At 35.7% G+C, this 9,042-nt stretch overlaps 2 long non-coding RNA genes across 2 annotated transcripts; both read right to left on the bottom strand.

Moving 5' to 3' along the window:
* Positions 1-870: 870 nt before the first annotated feature.
* Positions 871-2,373, bottom strand: LOC110905675. Its single transcript, XR_002573331.1, has 3 exons — positions 2,243-2,373; positions 1,531-1,618; positions 871-955 (listed from the first exon to the last, which is right to left on the bottom strand). It is a non-coding gene; the product is annotated as an uncharacterized LOC110905675 (long non-coding RNA).
* Positions 2,374-7,155: 4,782 nt separating this feature from the next.
* Positions 7,156-8,656, bottom strand: LOC110905676. The gene is made up of 3 exons (XR_002573332.2): positions 8,528-8,656; positions 7,816-7,903; positions 7,156-7,240 (listed from the first exon to the last, which is right to left on the bottom strand). It is a non-coding gene; the product is annotated as an uncharacterized LOC110905676 (long non-coding RNA).
* Between the last annotated feature and the right edge of the window lie 386 nt (positions 8,657-9,042).

The raw sequence follows: 9,042 nt of genomic DNA, 5'->3' as shown, positions 1-9,042 counted from the left end.
CTTTCGATTTACTTTTGGAATAGTCGACGTTTCTCTACCCGAAACAATCCCATGTTTTATGGGCTTCTCTTTTATGTGATTCCATTTATATGTGATTTTATACTTGTTACCTCGTTCATTTCAAAACCGTTACACGATTCGCACATGTCTCGCAATAAAAAACAATAATAATTCTCGAGAACAAACTAAATTTATACTCTTTATACGCATTTTTACTTGATTATACTTGTGAATACATGTTGAATACTTACACTTGTGTGAATTATATATGATACATGAACACTTACATGCTTATACGTGCAAAACTTATTTCAGATTATGATCAAGTCTCATCCTTTCCTTTTCTTTCGAACTTCTAGATGGCATCTTCAAGCTCTGCCGAAAAGCCCAAGTCCAAGAAGGGTTCCAGCTCTGGTTCCATCTATAAGAAAGAACTCGTAGGTCTCATTACTGAACAAATGGCTGACCCGATGGCACGAGTTATACCTGACATCGTTAGTCGAATCCAAACCAACTCGGATTCTCCCCATGGTTCTATTGATTCCAAGGTGGAGAAACCTAAGACGCCATTTCTTTTCAAGTAATCCATGGCTTGTAAACCTCTGGAGTTTACTGGAAAGGATGGTGTCACCTGTAGGATCGTTTTCAGACCCGAACGAGTCGATCAGAAGAGCTAATCTCAGTTTCAGAGGCGAAACTGAGTTCAATTCAGCAAGTATTTCTAACACCCAAACACATTTTAACCTAAGATTCGCAGCGGAAAACGCATATGTAAAATTTCTTTCATGATACTCTTCAATTCACTTAAATACACTAAACTCTTTTATAAATTAATGAAAACTAACATACATATATCAAATTAAGTGACCACATATACACCCACGTACAATCCATGACTTGACTCGATCTTCGACCGCGTACACTTCTTGATGAAATTTCCATAATCCTGTACAGCCTGCAGTCACCACATTCCATCACATCATTAGAACCGGTGACATAATACAAATAATCTTAACACATGCATAATAAAGCGTCAACATATCATGCTTTCTCTTATACTAGCCCATCATCCATCCATTCGATCACTCGCATCGGATTGCGGAGTCAACCTTCTCTTCCATAATTACGTGCCTATACTTCACATTAATTCTCAATAGGAAAACGGTTAGTATCATTAGCTTCCCTTCATATGAACATGTCCTCAAATACCCATAACCCGACTTATTCATTCAAGCATATAATTAAATACCCACTCAAATATGCATTCAATTTCTATCCATATACGTACTTGCAATTTACATCCTACATGTATAACTCTTTAATTCGACTTTATGCATAATTCATTATGTAAGTTCCCCTTTCTTACCCAAACTTAATCGAATCCCTTTCTTAACCACTTTCAACCCATTACCACTAAAACTTAACTTAGTAATAATCATTAATTCATATCTCCTTACAGTACATTCAATAATTACCATATTTCATAATTACCTTACCAAACAAAGAGGGGTAAGTTCGGAGTTCACTTACCTTGCGCGCCCGTATTTGCGTTCGCTTATTTGATTGAGTATTCGTAGCCCGTCAGCCTTCAACGCTCCCATCCATCTTGACATGATTCCTATACACTCATGTCATTACATTCACATTCTTATTAGCATATATGCTTATACTTATGAACAACCATATCAAATTCACATCTAACATACGACCTACATAAAGCATACTCAACATCATTAATCCATTTAAACAAGCATAAAGCATACTCGACATCATCCCTACATAATCTTCACATGAACTATATATGTTTACCCATTACTTGCATACAATTTCACTTATTATTGTCTTTTAGACATTTTATCAAACACTTGGCGTGCGTACTACTTCCTAAGCATAATGTACAAGTTCTTTAAGCATGTTCTTCCTTATTTCATCTTATGAACTATCACATTCAAACAAAATCTCATAATCATAAATTTCACTTCAAGTTTAACTATCTTAGTCTATCATACAACACCTTATACAACACAAGATTACACTATAGCATCTTCAAGTTCATCATGATCATCATCTTCACACTCATGCAATGGGTTTCATTCTAAATCACCCAATTACTTGAAATTATTCATAACACAAGTTCTATTTGGTGTTTCTAACACCTCTACATGCTTAAATTCATACAATTTCATGGATTGATCATAACCCACTTCAAACAAGATCATCAAATCTGAGTTTTATGACATACCTTGTGATCCCCTTGTGAAGGTGATCGTTAATTTATGTTTGGTTGTGAATTTGGGCCTCGTTTAGTCTTTCAATTTGAAGACTTGATGAAGTTTAGGGTTTTTTTTGGCTCCATGGGAGCCTTCCTGCTCGTTCACGAACACACACACACGATGTGTGTGTCTGTGTGTGTTGTTTTCTTTTAATAGAACAACTTTCAAGTTGTTCACTTTGGTCCCTCATGTTTCGTTTTAATTAAATAAGGCTACAATCCTTCGTTTAATACCAACGATACTAATATTCAACTAGGTTAATTATCCCTAGTAAATATTCATTTACGGGTTCCCTTTTACTCCTAACAGTATTTTTACCCGTTCCTTTATATTACCCGAGTTTAAGTTACCAAACCCATTTTTGGGGTGTTACAAATCTACCCCCCTTAAAAGAGGTTTTGTCCTCGAAACCTTGCTCATTTCCACGGGACCATAGTCCTTAACTGACCGGTTGATACCAATCCTTTCTATTTCGCACAACTCTAAAATATACGTATCTTGAGATCTCGAATTCTTGCCTTATGTTAGTCCCCTAGTGATGATCATCACTACTTGGCTTATTCATTCATTTAATTCACATTACACACCATGGCAAGAATTCACTCATATCTTATAAAAAGGGTCTCATTCATGAACATATATAACTATACGTCCTATCATTACTTTCTTAAATCAAGTATGATACTTATATACTTACATTTACACGTATATTCCTACATATATACATACATACATACCTTCATGAATACATTCACACATGTATACATACATACATAAATACATACAAGCTTTATTCATTTGTGCACATTCAATCCCCTTTAACACATACGTACGTACATTCATATATGTACACTCATACATCTATTTACATACACCCGAAAACATTTTTGCAACATAACTAGTATTTCATACTCACCTCTCGTACTTAACTCGAGATTCAACATCACGCTACGTTTGTTACCGACATGTACTATGCACATTCAATCCCATTTCTAGTTTCTTTTAAACTTTGGTTTGTTTGACCCATCTATAACAGGTGAATGCAGGGCCGCCCTCTAACATATCAATTTCATTCGTTTAACCTATTCATGACGGGTCATTACATATTGGAGTATGCATTGTACTTACTTCTAGTTCGAGCATACCTACAGCATGTCACTTCATCCTTTTTATATTTAACATCAACGGTTATCTTATTTCATTCCATTCTTTTGTTTAACTTAGTGTTTATTCACCCATAACTCCTTCACAAATTTCTGATTTGTATCAGCATTATACTGTTCATGAATCAAATAATATCACTTGCAAGACCTAAGCTTACATAATTTGAGAATTCACAAGGATCTTTGCATTTAATATAAATAATGGCCATAACTTTCATACAATGTTTATAACACTTCAGCACTTTAGATATGATAACATACTCATACTCATAAAACCCTTACTAGGTTCATAATTGGTTCAATTCGTAACATAACGTAACTTTACCCTTTTTGAGATCAACTTCAATTCCTCGAGCATCCAATGTTCTCATTCCTTCATTACATTGCTTTCTCAACGGAAACACGGTTAATAATGTTAATACTCGAACGTATCTAAATCGTACATACGCACATGCTTTCCCACGTGCATACATACGTACATTCATTCATACATATCTACATATGTGTATATATTTATACCTACCTTCATACGTACTTACATTCATTCATTCATACTTACATACATTCATACATTTTTGCATACATTCATACATACTTACATACGTGCATATACTCATACATATATATATATATATATATACATACTTGCATACATTCCTACACCTTTACGTACATGCGTACATTCATACATACCCCTCATACCTTCATGGACGATAATTCTTTCCTCATGCATACGTACATACATTCATGCCTACTTCATACATATCCACATACGTTCATATATTACTTCATCTCTACATTTACACATACACTCATGCATACATTCGTACTTACCTACATACGCATTTTCATACGTACATACATTCCTACATCTTCTACATACGTGTGTACAATCATACATAACCTCATACGTGCATACATTACTATGTAACTTCATACGTGCATATCTTTCATACATTACTTCATACTTGCATACATTCACACATAACTCATACGTGCATACATACCTTTCTATACTAACGGGGGTTCGGGGGCAGCGCCCCTGAGAGAAGTGGGGTCCAAGGGGCGGCAGCCCCTGGCGGGGTCCAAGGGGCATCCCAAAATGATTTCACAATGTCATATATATTTTTGCCCAAATTTGACCTCCACCGTAAATTACGGTACCTACCGCAACTTACGGTGGCAACTTTGTTACGGTGGAAACCTCCTGTCTTACGGTGCAACCATTTATCCCCAGTACCCACCGTAAATTACGGTACCCACCGTAATTTACGGTGGAACCTGTACATCAGCAGATTTTTCCGTCGTTCTTGCATACTTAAACGCGCATAACTTTTGAACCGTTTACCCGTTTAACCTCCCGTTTCTTCCTATATGACCAGAATTTGGTCCTCTTTCATATGGACTCAAAATTCCACGCCCGGATTAAGAAAATTCTTAACTTACAAGCTTCCGGCTTAATATTCATTTAAGAATTATTCGACCCGTTCACGCACTTATCAAACAAACACGTTTGTTTGATCCCAATTTCTCATGAACCCCATAATTTCAATATTGTCTACCGTACTAGGTTCGTATCACGGGTTTATATACGTTCTTAAACCCGTTTTCGCTTATATGTCTATTTTGACCCGTTAAGGGTATTTAAGTCTATTTTAAGTATGGATCACCTTTATTCACTTCTAGCTTCATATTTTCACAATTCTTATCAATTGATTTTCCACCACAACTACATTTGTGGTGGAGCTAACGTGGTGATCTATATAATCCGAGTTTTACCCCTCGGATCCTCCTATTACGGCAAAACCCAAAAGCTTATACCTTTAACCTTTACACTACTCAAAATGACTTACTCGTTCATAATACATGTCTCCAATTAGCCCATAAGGGTCGTTTACCCGCTTTGTCATTCGAGGGTGTTTTGGTCAACAAATGCCCTGGTTCTTACGACAAAAGACCTTAATACAGAATTAACCAAAAGTCACACTTTTTAACTACAATCTTATTCGTACATACCTGGCTTGGATCATGCTGTGACCCGTTTAATTACATTGCATTTTTACTTGCTAATTAATAGCAACGTAATTTCCATATGCTATTCATCCCGTGAGCATAAAATTCAACAAACGTTCATTAATCATCATCATCAATTGATCATATCATCATTAATTGACCCATTTGGTCTAAACACCCCAAACCTTTTACATTTTACATAAAATGGTACCGATTTACCATTTCGCTCATTTGGCTCATTACGGATTTTCACCGTATGGTCAAAACCTTTCTTCCATACATTTAACCCATCATCGCTTACGCCATAGGGTATTCTTTAAACATTATTTTCATTCATCCATGTAACTAAATTACCGTTTTACCCTTATTACTTATCATGGCATACATCATAACAAAATCTTTCAAAACTCCTTATACCTTCATTATTCCATGACCAAATTACTATTTTACCCTTTTTACCATCAAATATGGTTTACTGCTAGTTCTAACTTGTTCCGACCCGTATCGATTCGTGTTGGAACATCTTATTTCGAAATCTCTTTTCAAATACTAACATCTCTTATTTCTAGTCAAATACATAAGTAGTTGTACTACTTTAAATGCCGTAAGCTTTACTTACCTCCCATCCGACTTTGCCTTTCCGCATACTTGATTCGTTCACTGCTTACGGCTCAAGCCTTTCATTCTTCTTTTCTTCCTTGCATATTTAATCCGTATTCACCACGGATTTAACTTTCATTCTTCTTTTCATTCTTCATAAGTTTGATCCGTATTCATCTACGAATTCAAACCTTCATTCATACCTTCCATTCTTTTCATTCCATTCCATTCACGTTTGAATTCGTTCACGAATTCAAACCTTTCCTTCCTTTCATTCCATTCCGGTTTGAATTTCATTCCCGAATTTAAACCTTTCATTCATACTTTACATTCTTTCCATTTTATCTGTATTCATTTTTTTTTCCATTCTTATCTTTCTTTCTCATGTCTGACCCGATTCTTAAAGAATCGGGGAACCCCTTTCCAATCCACACGACCCCTAATCCCGATTTTTCCGAACATATATGTATATGATCCTTATGATCCCACGAGCGTCCTCTGCTTCTTGCACACTGGCCAGGCGTGCAATCCACATACTAGTCTCGTGTCCTCATAAGAATTATCACTTTATGTCCAGGGAACCGGTCTTAAGTTCGTGACACACCCATTTGAATCCTTCAAGGATTTCACCCTCGTATATAAGGGTATGCTACATACTAATGCTTGCAAATTTTTAAAATTTGTGTACCTGGGGTCCATTTTCCTGACATATCACACACCTTAGCTTTCGTACTAGCCTGCGACTGCGGATCATCCTCGTTATCCATCAAGCTCACCTTTCAATATTCATCATTATTAGTAATCTCTCACATACTTACTTATATTAAATCTTACCTTTCGGTCTTGATCGAGTCTTGGATTGTACGGGTCATTAGTCACAAGAGCACACAGGTTTGAGTTCAAGTACTCACTCATTTGTACTTGATTTCGCTCAAACCTAGGCTCTGATACCAACTTGTAACACCCAAACACATTTTAACCTAAGATTCGCAGCGGAAAACGCATATGTAAAATTTCTTTCATGATACTCTTCAATTCACTTAAATACACTAAACTCTTTTATAAATTAATGAAAACTAACATACATATATCAAATTAAGTGACCACATATACACCCACGTACAATCCATGACTTGACTCGATCTTCGACCGCGTACACTTCTTGATGAAATTTCCATAATCCTGTACAGCCTGCAGTCACCACATTCCATCACATCATTAGAACCGGTGACATAATACAAATAATCTTAACACATGCATAATAAAGCGTCAACATATCATGCTTTCTCTTATACTAGCCCATCATCCATCCATTCGATCACTCGCATCGGATTGTGGAGTCAACCTTCTCTTCCATAATTACGTGCCTATACTTCACATTAATTCTCAATAGGAAAACGGTTAGTATCATTAGCTTCCCTTCATATGAACATGTCCTCAAATACCCATAACCCGACTTATTCATTCAAGCATATAATTAAATACCCACTCAAATATGCATTCAATTTCTATCCATACACGTACTTGCAATTTACATCCTACATGTATAACTCTTTAATTCGACTTTATGCATAATTCATTATGTAAGTTCCCCTTTCTTACCCAAACTTAATCGAATCCCTTTCTTAACCACTTTCAACCCATTACCACTAAAACTTAACTTAGTAATAATCATTAATTCATATCTCCTTACAGTACATTCAATAATTACCATATTTCATAATTACCTTACCAAACAAAGAGGGGTAAGTTCGGAGTTCACTTACCTTGCGCGCCCGTATTTGCGTTCGCTTATTTGATTGAGTATTCGTAGCCCGTCAGCCTTCAACGCTCCCATCCATCTTGACATGATTCCTATACACTCATGTCATTACATTCACATTCTTATTAGCATATATGCTTATACTTATGAACAACCATATCAAATTCACATCTAACATACGACCTACATAAAGCATACTCAACATCATTAATCCATTTAAACAAGCATAAAGCATACTCGACATCATCCCTACATAATCTTCACATGAACTATATATGTTTACCCATTACTTGCATATAATTTCACTTATTATTGTCTTTTAGACATTTTATCAAACACTTGGCGTGCGTACTACTTCCTAAGCATAATGTACAAGTTCTTTAAGCATGTTCTTCCTTATTTCATCTTATGAACTATCACATTCAAACAAAATCTCATAATCATAAATTTCACTTCAAGTTTAACTATCTTAGTCTATCATACAACACCTTATACAACACAAGATTACACTATAGCATCTTCAAGTTCATCATGATCATCATCTTCACACTCATGCAATGGGTTTCATTCTAAATCACCCAATTACTTGAAATTATTCATAACACAAGTTCTATTTGGTGTTTCTAACACCTCTACATGCTTAAATTCATACAATTTCATGGATTGATCATAACCCACTTCAAACAAGATCATCAAATCTGAGTTTTATGACATACCTTGTGATCCCCTTGTGAAGGTGATCGTTAATTTATGTTTGGTTGTGAATTTGGGCCTCGTTTAGTCTTTCAATTTGAAGACTTGATGAAGTTTAGGGTTTTTTTTGGCTCCATGGGAGCCTTCCTGCTCGTTCACGAACACACACACACGATGTGTGTGTCTGTGTGTGTTGTTTTCTTTTAATAGAACAACTTTCAAGTTGTTCACTTCGGTCCCTCATGTTTCGTTTTAATTAAATAAGGCTACAATCCTTCGTTTAATACCAACGATACTAATATTCAACTAGGTTAATTATCCCTAGTAAATATTCATTTACGTGTTCCCTTTTACTCCTAACAGTATTTTTACCCGTTCCTTTATATTACCCGAGTTTAAATTACCAAACCCATTTTTGGGGTGTTACAGTATTACACTTTAAACTGTCTTTTGATTAATAATGATGACGTTTACAGCGATTCGACACTTCGGCAGCACTTGGTTACAAATCGAAACCACTACTTAATGATTTCGCTTG

This window comes from Helianthus annuus, chromosome 16 (genome assembly GCF_002127325.2).
Source record: "Helianthus annuus cultivar XRQ/B chromosome 16, HanXRQr2.0-SUNRISE, whole genome shotgun sequence".
NCBI classification, from domain to species: Eukaryota; Viridiplantae; Streptophyta; class Magnoliopsida; order Asterales; family Asteraceae; genus Helianthus; species Helianthus annuus.
The sequence above is the reverse complement of the archived record's forward strand: the minus strand, read 5'-3'. Positions and strand labels throughout refer to the sequence as shown.